Source organism: Giraffa tippelskirchi, chromosome 9 (assembly GCF_054371585.1).
Source record: "Giraffa tippelskirchi isolate mGirTip1 chromosome 9, T2T-mGirTip1v1.2.pri, whole genome shotgun sequence".
Lineage (NCBI taxonomy): Eukaryota > Metazoa > Chordata > Mammalia > Artiodactyla > Giraffidae > Giraffa > Giraffa tippelskirchi.
Genome location: NC_137283.1, coordinates 28,548,028 through 28,574,406, shown reverse-complemented (window position 1 = coordinate 28,574,406; position 26,379 = coordinate 28,548,028). Strand labels below are relative to the sequence as shown.

At 39.7% G+C, this 26,379-nt stretch overlaps 1 long non-coding RNA gene across 1 annotated transcript in view; it reads right to left on the bottom strand.

Annotated features, from left to right (window-relative positions):
- LOC145520889 (uncharacterized) overlaps positions 1-26,379 on the bottom strand; it is a 508,290-nt gene that overhangs the window by 23,223 nt on the left and 458,688 nt on the right. The window contains exon 4 of the long non-coding RNA XR_014064877.1: positions 18,758-18,815. This is a non-coding gene — a long non-coding RNA (uncharacterized LOC145520889). The remainder of the gene's footprint in view (positions 1-18,757; positions 18,816-26,379) is intronic.

Sequence of the window (26,379 nt, the reverse complement as noted above, 5' to 3'; positions counted from 1 at the left end):
TTGGGCCTTGTTTTCTTACATAGCATCATTCTCTTCTTCACTCTGTGTATTCACCCAATACTAGTTATAAGGGGATAAAGTTTCACCTGTGCTTGATATACTAGAAACAGCTGCAGCACTGAGGAACGGGCATAGCAATGGACTCAAAACCACACACTCTAGTCCTAAGGCTGCCCCTTTCAATATAGGTAACCTTGAAAGGTCACTTCACCTAAACTAGAACTAAAAAAAAAGATAATTTCTTTCATTATTTTAAATATTCTTTGTTATATTTTTCAAATTCTGAAAGTACTGCTTTTTGAAGAAATGAAATTATATAACAAAACAATTATTCATCCCTCCATCTCTTTGACCACCCCTATAGGCCATCTCTCTTCCAATAACTAATATTAATCATTTCCTATATATCTGTCTGTATTTTTCACCAACCTCCTCTTAACACCTACAAGCAATTTTACCCAAATATAGTATATTTCTTTCTTTTTAAGTTAAAAAGTGGGATATTATACAAATTTTTCTTCAACTTGCTTTTATGAATAATTTTAAGACACTTAATGTTGTTTAGATTTGAAATAATTACATAAAAAATGATATACATTAGAATAGATAAACAAAAAGTTCCTACTGTATAGCACAGGAAACTATATTCAATATCCTGTGGTTAATCATAATGCAAAAGAATATGAAAAAGAATGTATATATATGTATAACTGAGTCATTCTGTTGTACATCAGTAATTAATACATTGTAATGCAACTACAGTTTAATGAAAAATGAATAATATAGTTGCATAATGTTTTATAGTATAGATATGAATATTTATTCAACCATTTCCCTCCAGATTGACCCCACCTTGTTGCCAGTCCAAACTCTGATGCAATCATTGGCATACAGCCTGAGGCTGTAGATGCTTTCCTGCAATTGGAAATGGGAAAGTAGATGTCTCACCCAGATTGACTAACTTTTTTGTGATACAGTTGGCACAACTAAAAATTGAGAATCACAATGTCTATCTTCCTTCCTTCACACATCCCTACAAGGATGGGCTGAATCAGCATATGCAAACGACATGGTGGTTCTAGAACCTGGAGGGCCCTCAAGAAAAATTCACCTCAAGTCAAGCTGCAACCTTTCAAAGGCACTTACTTTATCTGCATGATCTGATATGAAATTTGTATACTTGCAATAGGCTCCCCACCTCTTAAGCATGTTTTTCAGTAGGTATCACCACTTTTTAAGTAGCGAATTCACTGTTACAGGGATTGGTATTTTAGTTTACCAAGTGCCATAGCAAGTACCACTGCAGTGTAGTGCCTGAGAGCTGGGGTAGGTAGGTGTGTGCATGAGAAAGGAACAGAGAAATCATGCACTCAGTAAATTCACTTAGTATGAAGTGAAAGTCACCCAGTAACATATTTACTAGAATGCAGGATTTGGAAACTGCTCATATGGTGAAAGAATATTCTATACATTTAATACTTTACCTGGTAGCATAATCATATTTATTCTTTTAAAATATCTCAAAATGTGCAGTGCCACATCTCTCCTCGAAACAGAAGGTCTTAAAAATACATTCATATTTATATCATATTCTTTGCTCAGACCACACTTGTATTTGTGAAGCAGAAAAGTGTTGAAGGACAGTGACTATTTCAGACTTACAGACTGCAAACGTGCACATGATATTCTAGTTCAAGGACTTGGGTCTAGACCAGAGGTTTTTAAACTGTAGTATGTGATCCACTGAGTTAAGAAGTGAAGTTGGAGATTAAGATTGGCATTTTAAAATAAAACAGAATAGATTAGAAAACATCAGTTATAATAATAAAGATAAAAATTGTTACATAAATATAAGTGTGTGTGTGTGTGTGTGTGTGTATCTCAGTGTTGAATGTTGTTCTTACTATAGGTCACTATCAAAGACATTTACAAATCCCTGTTCTAGGGATACTTTGCTCACGAGAGCCATGGGCAGTCACTACTGTGTTGTCTGGTATCACTGCCTCTGTCTATGTGCCCTAAAGATATGACTGGATGAGCTTTCTTGCTTCTTCTCCTTTTATTCTCTCCAACATCTGTTCTTAGAAAATGGGGTTTGATTGGGTAAAGACAGAAGAAGTTGATACTAGAACTCAGGAAGCAGTCAATGTTAATGAGATAAAAGTTTGTTTGCTTGGAGGAGGCTTTGCTCTCAAGAACTGGACCTGAAAGACCTCATTCTGGTTATCCAGGATGGAAACAGGAATCCTGGGAGGGAGCCAGGGCATAGGGGAACACAGTTGGATGCCAGATGGTACTAAGAAGAAGAAAGAAGGACCTCAAAGAGCGGAGGAATTCCCGGAGTCCATAAGGACATGACTTAATCAATAAAATGATACTTTGCTCCATCTTCTCGGTTCATTGAAAACCTTTCTTTCTGGTTCTTTGAGGATTCACTAAATATTTACTGAGTACTTTCTATGTGCCAGGTTCTTCTCTCTGGGAAGACAGCAGCAACCAAGACAGACAAAGCCCCTACACTTGTGAAACCAACAGTCTAAGAGGGTGGGAGTGGAGAGATAGTTATTCAACAAGTGACTAAAGTATACAGAGCGTTAGATGGTGGTGGAGACCACAGAGAAAAACGAAGCAGGGAAGGGGGTAGGTGTGTGTGGTGTGGGAGGTGCAATTTTAAAGAGAGCAGTCAGGAAAGAGAAAGTAACAGATTTAAGATTTAAAGAAAATGTTGAAGCAAGTCATGCAGATCTCAAGGGAAGATCATTCCAGGCAGCTGTATGCCTGATGTGCTTAAGAAACTCAAGGAGGCCTGGGTGACTGAGCAGAGGGTGGGAGGGGAGAATAGAGAAGGCTGAGGTCAGAGGTGTATGCAGTGGGGGTAGGGGTGGCAGGGGGGAGGTGGAGGAGGGCAGGGTCTACTTAAAGGCCTTGATTTGTAATTTCCTGGACATTAGAGGTCATTGTGAGACTTAGAGGCCATTGTGGGGACTTTGGATTGTGCTCCAAAAGAGATGAGATGTTACAAAAGGTGACTGATTCATTGCATTCAATTGCATTCACATGTTAAAAAAGATTTCCCTGGCTACCGTGCAGTGGCAGTACCTACAAGCTCCCTCCAACAACACAGGTATAAAAGGGGTAATACAGAACAATACAGAGGTATGTCAAACAGAAATGCAAGTAGCAAAGAAGATGTCCAGGTAATTACAAATCAAGGTCCACTGTTCCCTTTCTTCTGCTAATTTAATAATGAGCCAGACACAAGAAGTTGGGGTTCTTGGTGACCAACGATAGTAGCCTCAACTAAAAGTGGCCAGGTTATTACTGCAGACGGAGGGTCAAGTCAGCTCCTGCATTCACATTCTGGCTGAATTCGGAGTATCTCCTGTGAACTCTGGTTGGCATAGCCACGCCTCGAGCTCTCACAGTCACGCTCTCTGCACTGGGTTCTTTGCTTCTCTTGCTCATTTTCTGAAGTCAGGTCTCAGATCATGTCACTCCAACAGTCCACACTGCTCGACTATTGTCATCATCAACCCACAAGTCAACACTGTGATTTTATGCTCCCTATTCATCCAACTCGCCATGGCTTTTCCCTCTGTGGACTTTGGATTCCCTTTCTTGGTTCCTCCCTTCTCAGAAAAGGAATGAAAACTACCCCAAAACACCTACTAACACATTTCTGAGCAAGCTTTGTAGGCTGGGAGGGTTATAGTCTTTCTATTGAGCTATCATGAGCTTCTCCGGACCTTGCTCTGCTATAGGGATGAGGAGAGAATCAGACAAGCACCCCAAATGTGGTACCCCTGACTCCCCTGCCTGATGGGGGAGGGGCACAATCAGCTCCAGATTATTCCAAGAGCATACACTCAGACTGCCTTCCTCCACCTCTGAACTGTGTGCTGACGCTCCTGTTCTGACATCCTGACTGTCCTCAGATGGGAGACTGTTCTCTCCAGTTCGGGGCCTGGTCCCAATCTCCTCCAGCACATGGTCAGGAACCGTGACTGTGGCTGGCCCAGGTCCAGACCACTGGGTTATGGAACTTGTTGTCGTTCAATCAATTGCTCACAAAATGAGAAGTAATTTGACCATAAAGTTTGGTACTTATAAATACCGAATTAGCTTCCCTCACATGGAAAATGTAAATAGTATCTTGCCCTCAGAAAGGCCTTTCTTTGTAAAATCCTGCTTTGTAAAACCTGCTGCTTTCAGACACTCAGATCTATCTGGTCAGCAGATGATCAGTTTCCGAGAGGCAGCTGGTATATATGCAATCCTGGCTCTGCTGCTCCTGCTGCTAAGTCACCTGAGCCGTGTCCAACTCTGTGCGACCCCATAGACGGCAGCCCACCAGGCTCCCCCGTCCCTGGGATTCTCCAGGCAAGAACACTGGAATGGGTTGCCATTTCCTTCTCCAATGCATGAAAGTGAAAAGTGAAAGTGAAGTGGCTCAGTCGTGTCTGACTCTTAGCGACCCCATGGACTGCAGCCTACCAGGCTCCTCCATCCATGGGATTTTCCAGGCAAGAGTACTGGAGTGGGGTGCCATTGCCTTCTCCGATCCTGGCTCTAGTGAATGGGATTCCGTAGGTGTAATTGCTTACTTGCTCAGTTGGTTCAGTCGTGTCTGACTCTTTGCGACTCTGTGGACTGATGGACTGTAGCCCGCCAGGCTCCTCTGTCCATGGGGGTTCTCCAGGCAAGAATACTGGAGTGGGTTGCCATTTCCTTCTCCAGGGGGTTTTCCCAACCCAGGGATGGAAGCTGTGTCTCTTATGCCTCCTGCATTGGCAGGCAGGTTCTTTGTGACTAGTGCCACCTGGGAAGCTAGGTGTAATGGGGAAGGCTAAAATAAATAAATAAAAACTGAGCTCTTGTGGCTTTCACACAATCTGCAGAGCAGAAATTCAGATGCCCTTCTCTGTGATATTCAATCACTACAACACAACAAAAGTCACTGTGCATTGTAAATGATCAGAGGATTTTTATATTTTCCTCTCTCTCATGATCACTGTGCTTTCTGACAGAAAGACATTTCCTTCCCAGTAGCAATAAAAGGGTACTGGGGTGAGGAGTCCCTCAACACCAATTAAATGAATGGTTTGGTTAGCCTCTAAGCCATGTCTGACTCTTTGTGACTCCATGGACTAGCTCACCAGGCTCCTTTGTCCATGGGATTCTCCAGACAAGAATACTGGAGTGGGTTGCCATTTCCTTCTCCAGGAGATCTTCCCAATCCAGGGATTGAACCAAGGTCTCCTGCATTTCGGGCTGAATCTTTATCAACTGAACTGCCAGGGAAGCCCCAAGTAATTGAATACTGATTACTAATTAAAATAATTTTTTTCATTTTATTGTTTGACTTTTCTAATCTTCATTTTTTAAGAAAACTCGTTTTCTAACATACAGGAAAGTCTCTGCCTGCCCCTAGATATAATAACTCTTGATATTTTGCTATATTTGCTTCAGATGAAAATTTTCCCAAAGAAACAAAAATTACAGATTCAGTAGAAGTTTCTTTTACCCTCTTCTCCTTCCTTTCTCAGAGGTGCAATGAAGCAAATACTTTAATTTTTTCCTTTTTTTCTTTTTAAATATTTTACTACATTCAGTGTAAGCAATATAAAGCATAATTTGAAACGTTATTATGGAACATTTTAAAGATACAGAAAATTAGAGAGAATGGTATAGGAACTCTGTTTGGGGTTTTTAAACATCTGAGTAAATGGTATCTTTTCCCCAAGTCCTCTTGCAATTTGATTTTCCATGCCTCACCACCTTACTGAGGTGTGGATTCAGGTGGACAGATGGAGATCAGTTTCATGCATTTTAATTGCTCTGGAAAATTCCACTTTAGGAATGGCTAAAACTTACTTATCATCCCTCTGATAGTGGAATATTAGGTAAAGTTGCACTTCTTGGATATTGGTGGGGTTGAACATTTTTTTCAAGATTCCTCTTCTGTGATGTACCTAAGCATTTCATTGACTGCTTTCAGATTGGGGCGCATATCTGTTCCCTGTGGATTTGTTTGACAGGACTTTTTTCTTTTTGTATATAATAGTCACTGCTTCTTTCTTTCTTTATTTTTGGTGGCACTGTGTCTTTCTCTAGTTGCAGTGAGCAGAGGCTACTCTCTAGTTGCAGTGTGAGGGCTTCTCATTGCCATGGCTTCTACTGTTATGAGCATAGCCTCTTTGGGTGCCCAGGCTTCAGTAGTTGTTGTGTATGGGCTCAGTAGTTGCAGCTCATGGGCTCTAGAGTTTGGGCTCAGTAGTTGTAGTGCATGAGCTCAGTTGCCCTGTGGCATGTGGGATCTTCCCGAACCAGAGATTCAACTGGGGGTTCCTTACACTGCAAGGTAGATTCTTAACCACTGGACTGCCAGGGAAGCCTGTTTGACTGGATTCTACTCATGAGTAAACACTTAGTTCAGAAATGAGGCTAGGGACTGGGAATACAAAACATATGAGGCACAGTCCACATCCTGGAGTACTTCTCAGTTCCATAGGGAAGAACAATGCATGTATGAACACATGTCATACAATAAAGACAAAGTCTGAGGGACATGGGACCACAGAAGGGGGAGGTGTAGTATTCAAGACCCTTTCAGTTGAAAATAGTAGGAACACAACCCAAATGTAATAAAGGAGATTTATTGACTCAGGTCAATTGAAGATATGGCATGGCTGGATCCAGGGCTTGTATAGAACTTTCTAGATTTCCTCTTTTCTCATTCACCTCTCATCTTTGCTTCTCTTTGTGTGTTGGGTTGATTCTTTGTACACTAAGAGGCTCTCTCTAAGCCACAGTGTTGGAAAGTTGGGAGTGGTGGTGCGGAGGCCGTGGTAGGAAGATGACAGCTGAATTCCAAGGACTAATTGCTCACAGTTTGGAGAGAGAGAGAAATTAACTTGTGTTATCCCGGTGTAGAAAATTCATGGAAATGAGGCCAAGTGGAACAATTGGTATTATGGGTGGCCCAATGTAGTGATAGCATAATCCTGCAAGAGGTAGAACAGGATTATGGGAGTGTGTGTATATAGCAGCACTATAGTTGTTAGCTTCGCCACAATTACATGGAAAGGGGAGGAACTTTTCATCAGAAAACAGAACAGATGGAAACAAGAGAGAAACATATATAACAGAAGGATACTAGAAAAAGTCTCTAAGAGAGGTGCATTTTTGGCCCCATTTAGAGCCCACTGAAATGCTGATGCAGAAACACTGGGTTTGGATACAGGAGATTATGATAACAATACCCACAATGACATTTAGAAGCTGAGTGATTCAGTTCAGTTCAGTTCAGTTGCTCAGTCATTTCTGAGTCTTTGCAACCCCATGGACTGCAGCATGCCAGGCCTCCCTGTCCATCACCAACTCTCAGAGTTTATTCAAACTCATGTGCATTGAGTCAGTGATGCCATCCAACTATCTCATCCTCTGTCGTCCCCTTCTCCTCCCACCTTCAATCTTTCCCAGCATCAGGGTCTTTTCCAGTGAGTCAGTTCTTCGCATCAGGTGGCCAAAGTGTTGGAGTTTCAGCTTCAGCATCAGTCCTTCCAATGAATATTCAGGACTGATTTCCTTTATGATGAACTGGTTGGATCTTCTTGCAGTCCAAGGGACTCTTAAGAGTCTTCTCCAACACCACAGTTCAAAAGCATCAATTCTTCAGCGCTCAGCTTTCTTTATAGTCCAACTCTCATGTCCATACATGACTACTGGAAAAACCATAGCTTTGACTAGACGGACCTTAACTAATTGTTAACCACTCTGATCTGATCCTGTTTCTTTATCTGTAAAATGAGGATGATCCTGTCAACTTTCTACCGCTATGGTGATGATAAATAGTATAACTATCCACATATTTTCAATGGATGTCTTCATGTCGCCTTCCATAATGGGACATTGGACAATTCTGCAGAGATCTTGGTGTTGCTCGAGTTGTAAGGCTTTATCCTTTTGCATTAACATTTAATTGCTTATGTTAAGAATGATACAGAATGAAAATACTCTCAAAATACAATGTATATTTAATTGTTATTTCATTCTTGATACATTCCCACTGATACCTTTGGTAGTGATAGTCAATCTTTTTAATAAATACTCATCTTCAGTCGAGAGCAAGAGTGGATTCATTGGTTTCTAATACTACATTTTTTAAAGGACACATTTTTAAGCACTGGTAATTTTTCAAAGCCTTTCTCTGAGATCCTGGAACCTTGCTATTTTGAACTGGAATTAGAGAACGTTTCTGACATATTCCAAACCATTTCCCCAAACAAGGATGCAAACAAATGTTTTACATTAAGGAGAAATATAAATGGGAAAGGGCTTTTTGAACAACAGGTAATGATATTTCAAGGACGATGTAGAACTATTCATTTCTGATACTCTCATTAGCATTCCTAGCAACAGGCATATACATCTTTCAATTTCTGTGTAGTTCTGTTAATCTCTCTATACAATATTCAATTTTCTTACGATTCAGCTGATTTATTATTTCCCTCTTGTCTTTTAACTGCTAAAGATGCAATGTAACCCCATAAATTTGTTTCAGTCTCTCAGCTTCCATACTCAAGGTTGTTAATGCCCCCCAAATATCCTTTGCTTACATCACTCCTTTAAATGTGCTCTTTCTTGCCCAATGAGTTGTTACATAATTACATGGGGCCAGTAACAATGTCATCTTGTTTTTATAGTTTTATGATTAAGGATATAAAAATGAACTAAAATGAATAAAATGTTATAAGATATTTGCAAAATACAAGTGATTGCTGCCATAGTTTTCACATATAAATGATAGAGTATGTATATATTTAAAATTGAATTTTCCTAGTATATAGATTAAAAATGTGTTCTGATAAAAAAAATCATTATATTAATGTGTGACCTGATGATTATCTATACATGGAGTACATCTTCTTTATAGAAGGGTTAAAATAATTATGAAAGATTTATTTTTGTCACCCTGCCCATTATAACCAAAAGTTTTTTTATTGAATATTTACACTTAAAAGTTATAGCGCTTGAGAAAGGAGAAAAACCTTTTAATGGGAACAATTCCCATACCATACAATTCTCAACCTGATTACAGCTCTAAGAGTACTGGGGAGTAGTCAGGGTGACAACTGTGTCCCAGTTTGCCAGGGACTAGAAGGTTCCTGGGGGATGGGAGTTTCAGTACTGAAACTAGGGAAATCCCAGTGAACTGGTTCCCCAGCCCCATGAGGAGTCTGGCCTCATTTCTTTATGCCTACTCCTCTGCATCCATACTTTTGTAATGACTTCACTGTGGACAATATAAGCCTTTTATTCCTTGACTTTAGGCTTGGCCAAATGACTTGTTTGGGCAAAAAAATATGGGTCTAAATAACAGAAGGGTTGAGGGGTCTTGTGTGTTTCTATTCTCTCTCTTACATCTCTGCCACACAAATGCTCTGCACTAGACCTGTCAGCACACTAGCCCAAGGGGGATGAGAGACAGCCCAGTTGACACAGAGACCTGCAGTGAGAAACAGCAATACCCAGGTGAGCCCAGTCGAGATCAGCAGAACTCTGGCCAAACCACAGACGTATGAGTAGAAGATGCTTACTGTTATAATGCCACTAAGATTTTGTGCTTATCTATTGTACAGAATTACTGCAACAAAAGCTAGTTGATAGAGGTGGTCAACAAGTTTTTATTCAATACAGTAAATATTTATCAATCGACCAAGCTAGGTCCAGGGGCCACAATAACAAGCAAGATGGATAGAATTGTTATTTTCATAGAATATATGTTATTGCATTGGTCCTTGTGATCCTTTTGGGAAGGTGTGCAAAGCCAAAATTACCTTCATAATAATACTAGAACATTATTTGCCTTTTCTATTTTAATGTACTGACATTTGCACGGATGATATGGACAACAGTGAGTGTAACTTGTAATCTCCTGATACAAATCAAGGTGGGGATGCTGAACTGCAGGAGGAGTCATTGTATTCACCAGCCTCACTCACTTTCAGTTACAAACATGTCAGTTTCACTTATGATAGTCCTTGATGAAGTAATAAAAATTAGAGATTTGATTCAATTTCCACCCTTGGGGTTAATCTTTTTTTTTCTCTTTATTTTTTTATTGGGGTTAATCTTTTTAATCATCTGTATGACATCCTAAGATAGGCCCCTAAAGGACTTCTGCCTACTATAATGGAGTAGTCAATATTAGATTGAAAACTGGTTACTGATTTATTTGGCAAAGTCAAATTCCTATCTCACAACACACTCAAAAGTATCTTCAGCTAAGACTAAAGCTGTAAATACAAAAACCTAACAGTACTAGGAGGAAATATACAAGGATGTAATTTTTTACAACCCTGAACTAGAGTACTTCTTACAAATAGCTGGGAAAAAAAGAGAAGCGAAAAGCAAAGGAGAAAAGGAAAGATATTCCCATCTGAATGCAGAGTTTCAAAGAATAGCAAGGAGAGATAAGAAAGCCTTCCTCAGCGATCAATGCAAAGAAATAGAGGAAAACAACAGATTGGGAAAGACTAGAGATCTCTTCAAGAAAATTAGAGATACCAAGGGAACATTTCATGCAAAGATGGGCTCAATAAAGGACAGAAATGGTATGGACCTAACAGAAGCAGAAGATGTTAAGAAGAAGTGGCAAGAATACACAGAAGAACTGTACAAAAAAGATCTTCACGACCCAGATAATCACAATGGTGTGATCACTCACCTAGAGCCAGACATCCTGGAATGTGAAGTCAAATGGGCCTTAGAAAGCATTACTACAAACTCCACTAGCTAGTGGAGGTGATGGAATTCCAGTTGAGCTATTTCAAATCCTCAAAGATGATGCTGTGAAAATGCTGCACTTGATATGCCAGCAAATCTGGAAAATTCAGAAGTGGCCACAGGATTGGAAAAGGTCAGTTTTCATTCCAATCACAAAGAAAGGCAATGCCAAAGAATGCTCAAACGACCGCACAATTGCACTCATCTCACACGCCAACAAAGTAATGCTCCAAATTCTCCAAGCCAGGCTTTAGCAATACGTGAACCGTGAACTTCCAGATGTTCAAGCTGGTTTTAGAAAAGGCAGAGGAACCAGAGATCAAATTGCCAACATCCACTGGATCATTGAAAAAGCAAGAGAGTTCCAGAAAAACATCTATTTCTGCTTTAATGACTACGTCAAAGCTTTTGACTGTGTGGATCACAATAAACTGTGGAAAATTCTGAAAGAGATGGGAATACCAGACCATCTGATCTGTCTCTTGAGAAACCTGTATGCAGGTCAGGAAGCAACAGTTAGAATTGGACATGGAACAACAGACTGGTTTCAAATAGGAAAAGGAGTACGTCAAGGCTGTATATTGTCACCCTGCTTATTTAACTTATATGCAGATTACATCATGAGAAACGCTGGGCTGGAAGAAGCACAAGCTGGAATCAAGATTGCTGGGAGAAATATCAATAACCTCAGATATGCAGATGACACCACCCTTAGGGCAGAAAGTGAAGAAGAACTAAAGAGCCCCTTGATGAAAGTGAAAGAGAAGATTGAAAAAGTTGGCTTAAAGTTCAACGTTCAGAAAACTAAGATCATGGCTTCTGGGTCCCATCACTTCATGGGAAATAGATGGGGAAACAGTGGAAACAGTGTCAGACTTTATTTTTTGGGGCTCCAAAATCACTGCTGATGGTGATTTCATCCATGAAATTAAAAGATGCTTACTCCTTGGAAGGAAGGTTATGACCAACCTAGATAGCATATTTAAAAGCAGAGACATTACTTTGCCAACAAAGGTCCGTCTAGTCAAGGCTATGGTTTTTCCAGTGGTCATGTATGGATGTGAGAGTTGGATGATGAAGAAAGCTGAGGGCCGAAGAATTGATGCTTTTGAACTGTGGTGTTGGAGAAGACTCTTGAGAGTCCCTTGGACTGCAAGGAGATCCAACCAGGCCATCCTAAAGGAGATCAGTCCTGGGTGTTCATTGGAAGGACTGATGTTGAAGCTGAAACTCCAATACTTTGGCCACCTCATGTGAAGAGTTGACTCATTGGAAAAGACCCTAATGCTGAGAAGGATTGGGGGCAGGAGTAGAAGGGGATGACAGAGGATGAGATGGTTGGATGGCATCACTAACTCGATGGACATGGGTTTGGGTAAACTCCGAGAGTTGGTGATGGACATGGAGGCCTGGCGTGCTGCGATTCATGGGGTCGCAAAGAGTCAGACATGACTGAGCGACTGAACTGAACTGAACTGAACTGAACTTCTCAGCATTGCATAAAGACCAGAAAGCCCAAGGGACTTCAGTGTTTTCTTTTACGTATTTCAGTATTGGTTTAATTTCTCTGTGGTTATTTTTATAATAAAAATAACTAGATTAACCCCACTAAAAAAAAAAAACAAGTCTCTGCCAGCATTCTTCACAAATTGCAACACAGGATTCATTGATGTCATATGAAGAACAAGCTAGTTTTAAACAATTATTACACAACCAATCACAGTTTAACAGTAAATCTCATCAGAAAACAAGTCTGGACAATCCAAGACTGTTGACACCATTCGTCATGCAAAGTCAGCACTGGATCCCCTTGAGAGCAACAGCCAATTATATAAATTATGTAATTTCTCTGGACGTTCCAGAGAATGAGGAACTTTAAAAAAGTTCATGACAGTTTACTAAAACAAAAATCAGAGAGGGTAAACACAATCTTATGATGTTCTGGTTGCAATAGTCAATTGTTAACAGCTTCCCTTAATCTTTTTCAGGCCTAAAGCATTTTCTTCCTGGGATATGGCGCCAAACCCAATAGCTTCAAATTAATTCTTATTATAGAGCCGTGCAATGATTGCTTTTCAAGTGGGAGCCCACAGAAATGGGAAGGATATGAGTCAGGTTCTTAGGTTTTCACAAGGCTTGTGTTAGCACATACCATGCCCTCAGAAAAAGACACCCCTCCTGTGAGGGGATAACAAATTGGAAAAAAACAAATTAGAAAAAGGTTCCTTCTCTGAGTGGAAGAGTTAGAAAGAGACAATCCTTTCTCTGGGTGGATTCAGCAAAGCATTAGCTGGATTTCCACTGCCCTTAGCTCCCACAGAGAAGGCAATGGCACCCCACTCCAGTACTCTTGCCTGGAAAATCCCATGGATGGAGGAGCCTGGTGGGCTGCAGTCCATGGACGCTAGGGGTCGGACACGACTGAGCGACTTCGCTTTCACTTTTCACTTTCATGCATTGGAGAAGGAAATGGCAACCCACTTCAGTGTTCTTGCCTGGAGAATCTCAGGGACGGTGGAGCCTGGTGGGCTGCCGTCTATGGGGTCGCACAGAGTCGGACACGACTGAAGTGACTTAGCAGTAGCAGTAGCTCCCATGGCTGAAAATCTTTGGAGGGTACAGCCTGGCTAGCTGTGTACTACTGCACCACATCCTCACAAAGTAAACTCAGCTTCTTGTCTGGTTACAGAATGAAACTTTATTGAAGCAATAATAGGCAATATGCATTCATGTAGTATCATTCTTCCTTGAATTATTTGTGACAAAAGGCTTATTTGGACATTGAATCTTTGAGACAGAAGGATAAAGGGATATAATCTTAAAGTTCTATCTTTTATTATGTTAGAGCAGCAATCAGGAGACAACAGCCCAAAAGCCAAAGCCACCAGGTTTTATAAAGTATTATTGGAACACACTCACGCTTGTGCATGTATGTACTATGGATCCTTTCAATTCACAAGAGCAGAGTAGTTGCGATAATCACCACACAGCTCACAAAGCTTCAAATATTTATTATCTGGCCCTTGAGAGGAAAAATTTGCCAACTCCTATATTAGATGACCAAATAGCACTATCTCTGTCATTCCAAGTCAGCCTTTTCCTAAATGTCCTTAATGAATTGTAATTTAATGCTAATACCGCTATATATAAGATGAATTATACAATAAACAGGCATGTCCATCAAATTTTTATATATAAACATCTTTTAAAATGCTGATAATTTCTAACCTCAAATGCTGTTCAGCCTCAAGGTTTCCATGAAACTAACCGGATTTCTACAAAACCAAAGGTTAAGGAAGGCAGTATCCACTGGGTTATTGAGTATCTCTTAATAAAGAACTCAGGTCACAGAGTCCTCTGTAAAATCATGGAAAGAAAAACAGAAATGGATTCACAGACATAGAGTACAGATTTGTGGTTGCCAAGGGGCTAGGGATGGGAGAGGGGTGGATTGGGTGTTTGCAATTAGCAGATGCAAACTATTGTATAGAGAATGGATAAACAACAAGGTCCCAAGTTTCCATCATACATGAAATGATATTCAATACCTTATGATAAAGCACAGTGGAAAAGAATATGAAAAACAATGTATATATACATATACCTGAATCACTTTGCTATACAGTGGAAATCAACACATTGTAAATCAACTATACTTCAATAAAACAAATTTTTAAAAATCACAGAAGAGAAAACATTGTCTTTGCAGATGAGCTCATTCAGTGCCTTTGCAACACAGAAAGGAGTATGCAATTTAACTTCTTTTACTTGACTGCTAGGGCTACCAGACCACCTGACCTGCCTCTTGCGAAATCTGTATGCAGGTCAGGAAGCAGCAGTTAGAATTGGACATGGAATAACAGACTGGTTCCAAATTGGGAAAGGAGTACATCAAGGCTGTATATTGTCATCCTGCTTATTTAACTTATATGCAGAGTACATCATGAGAAATACTGGACTGGATGAAGCACAGGCTGGAATCAAGATCGCTGGGAGAAATATCATTAACTTCAGATATGCAGATGACACTACCCTTATGGCAGAAAGTGAAGAAGAACTAAAGAGCCTCTTGATGAAAGTGAAAGAGGAGAGTAAAAAAGATGGCTTATAACCCAGCGTTCGGAAAACTAAGATCATGTCATCTGGTCCCATCACTTGATGGGAAATAGATGGGGAAACAATGGAAACAGTGACAGACTTCATTTTTGGGGGCTCCAAAATCACTGCTGATGGTGACTGCAGCCATGAAATTAAAAGACGCTTGCTCCTTGGAAGAAAAGTTATGACCAACCTAGACAGCATGTTAAACAGCAGAGACATTACTTTTCCAACAAAGGTCCATCTAGTCAAAAATGTGGTTTTTCCAGTAGTCATGTATGGATGTGAGAGTTGGACTATAAAGAAAGCTGAGCACCGAAGATTGATGCTTTAGAACTGTGGTGTTGGAGAAGACTCTTGAGAGTCCCTTGGACTGCAAGGAGATCCAACCAGTTCATCATAAAGGAAATCAGTCCTGAATATTCATTGGAAGGACTGATGCTGAAGCTGAAACTTCAGTACTTTGGCCACCTGATGTGAAGAACTGACTCGTTTGAAAAGACCCTGATGCTAGGAAAGATTGAAAGTGGGAGGAGAAGGAGATGACAGAGGATATGATAGTTGGATGGCATCACCGACTCAATGCACATGAGTTTGAATAAACTCTGAGAGTTGGTGATGGACAGGGAGGCCTGGCGTGCTACAGTCCATGGGGTTGCAAAGAGTTGGACATGAATGAACTACTGAACTGAACTTAACCTAAAGTAACTTCTCACTCCAATGTAACACATCCTAAACTATCTTTTGTTCTGTTTTCTTTAATTGTCTTGTTTTTATATTATGTCGTATTACCATTATTCCTGTTTTGAAAGGAGCAAGTTTTATAAATCATGTTTTATTAAACATCTTGGCCCAGTGTTCCTTTCACCAACAACAGTATGGTGGAGGGAAAGCGCATGGGTTCCATGCCAAGCAGACCAGGGTTCAAACCTTAGCTCTAGCCCTTACTTGGAGAAGGTAATGGTACCCCATTCCAGTACTCTTGTCTCGAAAATCCCATGGACGAAAACATGTACACCCATGGTGGATTCATGTCAATGTATGGCAAAACAAATACAATATTGTAAAGTTAAAAAATAGAAAATAAACTAATTTAAAAAAAAAAAAAGAAGTTTTATATGTTTCAAAAAAAAGAAAAAAAGAAAATCCCATGGACAGAGGAGCCTGGTAGGCTGCAGTCCATGGGGTTGCTAAGAGTCCAACACGACTGAGTGACTTCACTTTCACTTTTCACTTTCATGCATTGGAGAAGGAAATGGCAACCCACTCCAGTGTTCTTGCCTGGAGAATCCCAGGGACGGGAGAGCCTGGTGGGTTGCCATCTATGGGGTCACACAGAGTCAGACACAACTGAAGCGACTTAGCAGCAGCAGCAGCAGCCCTTACTAGCAACGGGCACTTGAACAACTTGTTTAACATCTCTGAGCCTCAGTTTCTTTATGGACAAAAACAATAACACTTACCTTGCAAATTTGTCAGGAGATTTAAAATGAATATATGTAAAGTACAAATGAAATCTGATTATACCATATGTTTTTACTGTTAGAGATTAAATCACAGGCCACAAAATGGCATCACTGGTACTAAAGCCCGTGATACCAAACTCTAGATGTAATACCTGGCCTAACTGCAGTTCTGACCTGAATATAATTTTTTGATTTAATTTTTTATTTTATTATTATATAAAATAAAATTGAAATGACTACCAGGATAAGTCTACCAACCACCCATCTCCACATAAAGGTATTACAATATTATTGACCATATTTCTCATGCTATATTATCACATCCCTGTGACTTATTATATAACTAGAGTATTTGTACCTCTTAATCCCCTCACCTATTTAACCCATCCTCTCACTCTCTTGAAATTTGGCAATTACCCATCTGCTCCCTGTATCTATGAGTTTATTTCATTTCATTTGCTTGTTTGCTTGACTTTTAGATTCCACATGTGAGATTATATGATATTTGTCCTCCTCTGTCAAACTTATTTCACTTAGCATAATACCATTTAAACTGTCCACATTGTCACAAGCATCAAATGAAAGAGTTTTTGCATAGCAAAGGAAACGATCAACAAAATGAAAAGCACACCGGCTGAATGGGAGAAGATATTTGCAAATGATATATCTGATAAGGGGATAATATTCAAAACATATAAGAACTCATACAACTCAATATCAAAACAACAACAAAAACAACCTCATTAAAAAATGGGTAAAGGACTTAAACATTCTTCCAAAGAGGATGTACAGATGGCCAACAGATACATGAAAAGATGCTCAACTTAACTATATGTCAGGGAAATGCAAATCAAAGCCGTAATGAGATACCACCTTACAACTGTCACAATGGCTATCATCAAAAGACAACAAATAACCAGTTGGTGAAGATGTGGAGAAAAGGGAACCTCTTGTACTGGTTGGTAGGAATGTAAATTGGCACACCACTATTGAAAACAGTATGGAGACTACTAAAAAATATTAAAAGTAGAAGTGCCATACAATCTAGCATTTTAACTTCTGGGTATTTACCTGAAGAAAATGAAAACACTAATTTAAAAAGATGTAAGCATTCGAATGCTCATTGCAGCATTAACAATAGCCAAGGTATGAAAGCAACCTGAGAGACTCTATCAGTAGATAAATAGGACAGAAGATAAGGTATATAGATAAGGGTACAATGAAATATTATTCAGCCATTAAAAAAAATAGAACCCAGCAATGTAATTTTACCAATAAGATAATGAGTATGATGGATCCTCACTCTACCACCAAAAGAAGGTGACCTGGTCTGAATCAATCCTTTCTTCTCTTTTGCTCATAGCTTCCTAATCCCACCCTCCTTCTGCCTACAAAAACCATCTATACTGTACAACTACTTCCCTGATAGCTCTCTTGGTAAAGAATCTGCCTGCAATGCAGGAGACCCCAGTTCGATTCCTCGGTTGGGAAGAGCTGCTGGAGAAGGGACAGGCTACCCACGCCAGTATTCTTGGGCTTCCCTTGTGGCTCAGCTAGTAAAGAATCTACCCGCATTGTGGGAGACCTGGGTTCGATCAATGGGTTGGAAAGATCCCCTGGAGAAGGGAAAGACTACCCACTCCAGTATTCTGGCCTGGAGAATTCCATGGACTGTATAGTCAATGCAGTCATAAAGAGTCAGATACGACTGAGTGATTTTCACTTTCACACTGTACAATCCCTCAGAGCACCCTTATATTTATTAGATGGGATGTACCTGATTCATGAACCAATAATACAACCAATTAGATCTTCAAATTTACTAGGCTAAATTTTTAAACTCCACCTAATATTCTTGTGATATTAAACATTATTTTTAACTTAAAACATCTAAATAGAACTTGAGATAGCTTTGCCATGGATCATATTCAATGACTGTATCATAATGTTATACGAGAACCTTCGCACAGTATCTTTGACAATAAAATAACATCATTTTGTTACACCCAAATTTTATTAAAAAATACTATTCCTGCTTAACAATCAATAATATTTGCAATTTTCTTTGCAAATGTGCTCTCTTATCAAATATGCAAATATAGCTTTCTTATCTGTCAGATAATCAAAATCACTGAGAGGAGTTCTTGAAATTCTTTCCTCTACATAATCATGTTTATGATGCTAAATCAATATTTTGCAAATGGAATAAACTATAATTTGCTCAAAACATTTTCCCATATAACATTTAATAACTCATTTTTGAAATGGCATTGTTTATAACATTACAGCCTCAATTTGTAACAGAATGTTCAGACTATGTGGAGGCCAAATCAAAATGTATCAGATACAAATCGTGATAAAAATAACAACGATTATTTGACAACAAGGATTTAGATAGGACTTACCTGAAAAATGAACAGGACAACATACTCATGAACTATATGGAGCTTATTACTTCTGATCCTAAAAATAGCAAAGAATGAAAATCAGAGATTAGTCAGACAGAAAAAAAATAGGAAAATTATGAAAGAAAAACAGAGCACACTTATCCAGTTCAAGCATCAGCTTTATTTGATTGCAAAGAGCTTCGGAATAAAACAACCAATCTAAAGTTACATACCTAAAAGGCAGATTTTTCTTTTCAGATGGTCACAAATGGGCTCCATGGAAAGAGGGGTTGTGTTTGACTACTATTCACTGCTCATTATGGAATAAATATATTTATTTACATTTATACTTTAAACGTATAAGTGTATGAAACATTAACATATAGACCGTTAGCTTCTTCTAGCCAGATGTATGATTTGGACTACATCAGAGTAAGTTCTCCAATGAGAAAACAGTCCTGCTTGGATGGTGCCTTGCAGAGGGGGGAAGATGCAGAGTCCTATATGACCAACCTCCCTACCCTGGTCTGGAGACAGTCAAGTTCTATCTCCACTCTTAGAATATCTGGGGTCTCTCCTTTCCACCTCAATTCCTCAGGTTGGAATAAAACTCAAAGGTTCTTTGTGAGGGTGCTGAAGTACCCTCTAGACTGGGCCCAGCTCCTGAGATGGGACTGCCACATTAAACCCAGCTCATCCAGTTACATTTGAATTTTAGAGCAACAACAACTAATTTTTTAGTATAAGCATGCTTTAGTGGAGGTGATGGAATTCCAGCTGAGATGTTTTAAATTCTAAAAGATAATGCTCTTAAAGCATCGCACTCCATATGCCAGCAAATTTGGAAAACTCAGCAGTGGCCACAGCACTGGAAAAGGTCAGTTTTCATTCCAATCTCAAAGAAAGGTAATGCCAAAGAATGTTCAAACTACCATACAATTGCACTCACATGCTAGCAAGAATATGCTCAAAATCCTTCAAGCTAGACTTCAGCAGTACATGAACCAAGAATTTCCAGAGGTACAAGCTGGATTTAGAAAAGGCAGAGGAACCTAAGATCAAACTGCTAACATCTGCTGGATCACAGAAAAAGCAAGAAAATTCCAAAAAACATCTACTTCTTTTTCATTGACTATACTAAAGCCTTGACAATGTGGATCACAGCGAACTGTGGAAAATTCTTAAAGAGATGGGATTACCAGACCAACTTACCTGTCTCCTGAGAAACCTGCATTCAGGTCAAGAAACAACAGTTAGAACAAGACATGGAACAATGGACTGGTTCAAAATTGGGAAAGGAGTACATCAAGGCTGTATATTGTAACCCTGCTTATTTAACTTATAACTTACATGTAACTTACACTTAACCCATGCAAAATGCTGGGCTGGATAAACCACAAGCTGGAATCAAGATTGCCAGGAGAAATATCAACAACCTCAGATATGTAGATAATACCACTCTTGTCGGCAGAAAACAAAGAGAAACTAAAGAACCTCTTGATGAAGGTGAAAGAGAAGAGTGAAAAAGCTGGCTTAAAACCCAACATTCAAAAAATGAAGATTATGGCATCCGGTCTCATCACAAATAGATGGAGGAAGAGTGCAAACAGTGACAGATTTTATTTTCCTGGGCTTCAAAATCACTGCAGATGGTGACTGCAGCCACAAAATGAAAAGATGCTTGCTCCTTGGAATAAAAGCTATGACAAACCTAGGCAGTATTAAAAACCAGAGACATCATTTTGCTGACAAACGTCCATAAGGTAAAAGCTATGCTTTTTTCCAGTAGTCATGTATGGAAGTGAGAGTTGGACCATAAAGAAGGCTGAGCACCAAAGAATTGATGCTTTTGAACTATGGTGCTGGAGAAGACTCTTGAGAGCTCCTTGGGCAGCAACAAGATCAAACCAGTCAATAATAAGGGAAATCAACCCTGAATATTCTTTGGAAGGACTGATGCTGAAGCTGAAGCTCCAGTACTTTGGCCATCTGATGCAAAGAGCTGACTCACTGGAAAAGACCCTGATGATGGGAAAGATTGATGGCAAGAGGAGAAGGGGGCAACAGAGGATGAGATAGTTGGATGGTATCACTGACTAAATGGACATGAGTTTGAGCAAACTCAGGGAGACAGTGAAAGACAGGGAAGTCTGACTTGCTGCAGTTCATGGGGACGCAAAGAGTTGGATACAAATTAGCAACTGAACAACAATGCTTTAGTATAAGAATTTGAGATGTACTTATGTTAAAAATAATTATTCATTGCTGATCTAAAATTCAAATTTAATTAGGCACTTTGTGTCTGTATGTGCAAAACCTAGAACCCCTTGCAAAAGGGAAAACTTTCAGGTGACAACTTATTGTTCTGGAAGCTGTGGGACAATCAAAAACTAATCCTAGAGAAAAATCCAAAGATTGAAATCAATGTGAAATAGAACTTCCAGAGTCATAAGAAATTTCCTCCAGTATTAACATTCAACAAACATTTAATAAAGTTTGGTCTGATGTCTTTTATTTTAAAAATTACAAAAACTTGATCCAATTGGTTACATGCAGGAGGGAAGAGGGGTAAGAAAAATTCATACTGATCTATTTTTTTTCAGTTTTTGAAACTGTAAAACTTTTATGTAACTATCACAATATAGCAAAGCTAATTAACTCTAGTTTATCTCATTCAGTTTATCACGTATGTCATATTCCTACCATCTTCAGGTGATTGCTAAAGAGCATTTCTCATATTTGTGCATTAGCAAACTTCCTTTTGCCTTATCCTGTGAAACGAATCACCCACAGGCTTTCTGTTGGTTGAGTGGCTAAGTAATGACTTGATCACAAGTATTATTTTTAGCTCTGCATTTGTAAAATGCTTTACATACAATACTCTCTGGGACCCCTCCTACATTGTTGGTGGGAATGCAAACTGGTGAAGCCACTATGGCAAATAGTATGGAGGTTCCTTATAAAAACTAAAAGTAGAGTTACTCTATGATCACCTAGCAATCCCACTCCTGGGCATATATCCGGCAAAGACAAAAAATAATTTGAAAAGATACATACACCCCAATATTCATAGCACCACTATTTACAATAGCCAAGACAAATGTCTATTGACAGATGAATGGGATAAAGAAGATGTGCTGTGTATATATATATATATATTCACACATATACATATATGTATACATATATGTGTATTTGTGTGTGTGTGTGTGTGTGTATACGTACACACAATGATCCCTTCATAGATTACAGTCTTGCTGTGGCTAAGGGACTTGCGTAACTCAATGAAGCTATGAGCCATGCCATGCAGGTCTGCCCAAGATGGACAGGTTATAGTGAAGAGTTCTGACAAAATGTGGTCCACTGGAGGAGGGATGGACAAACCACTCCAGTATTCTTGCCATGAGAACCCCATGAAGAGTATGCAGAGGCAAAAAGATATGACACTGAAAGATGAGCAATCCCCAGGTCGGAAGATGTACAATATGCTGCTGGGGAGGAGCAGAGAGCAATTACTCATAGCTTCAGAAAGAATCAAGTGGTTTGGCCAAAGCAGAAATGATGTTCAACTGTGGATGTGTCTGGTGGTGAAAGTAAAGTCCAATGCTGTAAAGAAAAATATTGCATAGGAACCTGGACTGTTAGGTCCATGATGTGGTAAACTGGATGTGGTCAAGCAGGAGATGGCAAGAGTGAACATTAACATCTCAGGAATCAGTAAACTAAAATGGATGGGAATTTTTGGTAAATTTAATTCAGACGGCCATTTAATCTACTTCTGTGGGCAAGAATTCCTTAGAAGAAATGAAGTATCCCTCATAGTCAACAAAAGTCTGAAATGTAGTCCTTGGGTACAATCTCAAAAATGACAGAATAGTCTCAGTTGGTTTCCAAGGCAAACCATTCAACATCACAGTAATCCAAGTCTATACTGAAACCGCTGATGCCAAAAAAGGTGAAGTTGACTGGTTCTATGCAGCCCTACAACATCTTCTAGAACTAACACCGAAAAAAGATGTCCTTATCATCATAGGGGATTGGAATGCAAAAGTAGAAAGTCAAGAGATACCTGGAGTAACAAACAAGTTTGGCCCTGGAATACAAAATGAAGCAGGGCAAAAACTAACAGAGTTTTGTCAAGAGAACACACTGGTCATTGCAAACACCCTTTTCCAACAACCCAGGAGAAGACTCTACACATGGACATCGATGGTCAATACCGAAATCAGACTGATTATTTTCTTTGCAGCTGAAGATGGAGAAGATCTATATAGTCAGCAAAAACAAGATGTGGAGCCGACTGTGGCTCAGCTAATCAGCTCCTTATTGCAAAATTCAGGCTTAAACTGAAGAAAGCAGGGAAAACCACTAGGCCACTCAGGTATGACCTAAATAAATCCCTTATAGTTATACAGTGGAGGTGATACATAGAGTCAAGGGATTAGATCTGGCAGACAGTGCCTGAAGAACTAGGGATGGAGGTTTGTAACACTGTACAGGAGGCACTGACCAAAATCATCCCCAAGAGAAAGAAATACAAGAAGGCAAAGTGGTTATCTGAGGAGGCTTTACAAATAGTTAAGGAAAGAAGAAAATTGAAGGGCAAGGGAGAAAGGGGAAGCTATATCCAACTGAATGCAGAGTTCCAGAGAATAGAAGGAGAGATAAGAAGGCCTTCTTTAATGAACAATGCAAAGAAATAGAGAAAAACAATAGAATAGGAAAGACTAGAGACCTCTTCAAGGAAACTGGAGATATCAAGGGAACATTTCATGCAAGGATGAGCACAATAAAGGGCAGAAGGACCTAATAGAAGCAGAGGAGATTAAGAAGAGGTGGAAAGAATACACAGAAGAACTACAAAAAAGGTCTTTAAGGACCCAGATAATCGGCCAGACATCCTAGAATGTGAGGTCAAGTAGGCCTTAAGGAACCATTACTATGAACAAAGCTAGTGGAAGTGATAGAGTTCCAAATGAACTATTTAAAATCCTAAAGGCCCAGCAATCCCACTGCTGGGTATACATCCTGAGAAAACCAGAATTGAAAGAGACACATGTACCCCAATGTCCACTGAAGCACTATTTACAATAGCTAGGACATGGAAGCAACCTCGATGTCCATTGACTGAAGAACGGATAAGGAAGTTGTGGTACATATACACAATGGAATATTACTCAGCTATGAAAAGGAACACATTTGAATTAGTTCTAATGATGTGGATGAACCTGGAGCCTATTAAAAGAGTGAAGTAAATCAGAAAGAGAAAGACAAATACTGTATATTAACTCATATCTATCGAAATTAGAAAGACAGTACCAACAATTCTACATGCAAGGCAGCAAAGGAGACACGGATGCAAAGAGGAGACTTTTGGACTTAGCGAGAGAAGGCGAGGGTGGGATGATTTGAGAGAACACCACTGAAACATGTATATTACCTATGTAAAATAGATGACCAGTGCAAATTTGATGCATGAAGCAGGGCACCTAAAGCCAGTGCTCTGGGACAAGCCAGAGGGATAGGGTGGGGAGGGAGGAGGGAGGGGGGTTCAGGATGGGCGACAGGGAACTAATGTATGCCTGTGGTCGATTCATGTTGATGTATGGTAAAAACCATCACAATATTGTAAAGTAATTATTTTCCAATTAAAATAATTTAATTAACTTTTAAAAATGAAATTTAAAATGAAAAGTAAGTTCTTTGTAAAAGTAACAAATGAAACAAATGCTTTGACTAAAAAAACAAATAAAATCCTAAAGGATGATGCTGTTAAAGTGTTGCACTCAACATGTCAGCAAATTTGGAAAACTCTGCAGTGACCACAGAACTGGAAAAGGTCAGTTTTCATTCCAATTCCAAAGGAGAGAAAAACCAAAGAATGTTCAAACTACCACACAATTGTGCTCATTTCACATGCTAGTAAGGTCATGCTCAAAATCCTTCAAGCTAGGCTACAGTAGTACATGAACCGAGAACTTTCAGATGTAGAAGCTGAGTTTAGAAAAGGCAGAGGAATCAGAGATCAAATTGCCAGCATGCATTGGATTATAGAGAAACCAAGGGAATTCTTTTTCATTGATACACTAAAGTGTTTGACTGTGTGGATCACAACAAACTGTGGAATATTCTTAAAGAAATGGGACTACCAGACCACCTTACCTGTCTCTCGAGAAATCTGCATGCAGGTCAAGAAGCAACAGTTAGAACCAGACATAGAACAACGGACTGGTTGCAAATTGGGAAAGGAGTACATCAAAGCTGCATACTGTCACTTTGTTTATCTAACTTATATGCAGAGTACAGCATGCGAAATGCTGGGCTGGATGATGCACAAGCTGGAATCAAGATTGCCAGAAGAAATATCAACAACCTCAGATATGCAGATGATGCCCCTCTAATGGAATGTGAAGAAAAACAAAAGAGCCTCCTGATGAGGGTGAAGAAGTAGAGTGAAAAGGCTGGCTTGAAATCAACATCAAAAAACTAAGATCATGGTATACAACCAAATCACTTCATGGCAAATAGATGCGGAAAAAGTGGAAGCAGTGACAGATTTTATTTTCTTGGGTTCTAAAATCATTGCAGATGGTGACTACAGGCACTAAATTAAAAGATGCTTGCTCCCTGGAAGAAAAGCTATGACAAACCTAGACAGCGTATTAAAAAGCACAGATATCACTTTGCTGAAAAAGGTCCATATAGACAAAACTATGGTTTTTCCAGAGTCAAGTACAGATGTGAGAGTTGACAATAAAGAAGGCTTAGCACCAAAGAAATGGTGCTTTCAAACTGTGGTGCTGGAGATGACTCTTGAGAGTCCCTTGGCCTACAAGGAGATCAAACCAGTCAATCCTAAAGGAAATAAACCCTGAATATTCATTGGAAGGACTGTTACTGAAACTGAAGCTCCATAACTCCAGCCACCTGATGGGAAGAGCTCACTCATTGGAAAAGACCCTGAAGCTGAGAAAAGTTGAAGGCAAAAGGAGAAAGGGGTGGCAGAGGTTGAGACTGTTCAGTTCAGTTCAGTTCAGTACAGTCGCTCAGTCATGTCCGACTCTTTGCGACCCCATGAATCGCAGCACGCCAGGCCTCCTTGGACAAGAGAGGAGTTTACCCAAACTCATGTCCATCGAGTCGGTGATGCCATCCAGCCGTCTCATCCTCTGTCGTCCCCTTCTCCTCCTGCCCCCAACCCTTCCCAGCATCATGATCTTTTCCAGTGATTCAGCTCTTTGCATGAGGTGGCCAAAGTATTGGAGTTTCAGCTTCAACATTAGTCCTTCCAATGAACACCCAGGGCTGATCTCCTTTAGGATGGACTGGTTGGATCTCCCTGCAGTCCAAGGGACTCTCAAGAGTCTTCTCCAACACCACAGTTCAAAAGCATCAATTCTTCGGCGCTCAGCTTTCTTCATCGTCCAACTCTCACATCCATACATGACCACTGGAAAAACCATAGCCCTGACTAGATGGACTTTTGTTGGCAAAGTAATGTCTCTGCTTTTTAATATGCTATCTAGGTTGGGCATAACTTTCCTTCCAAGGAGTAAGCATATTTTGATTTCATGGCTGCAATCACAATCCGCAGTGATTCTGGAGCCCAAAAAAATAAAGTCTGACACTGTTTCCCCATC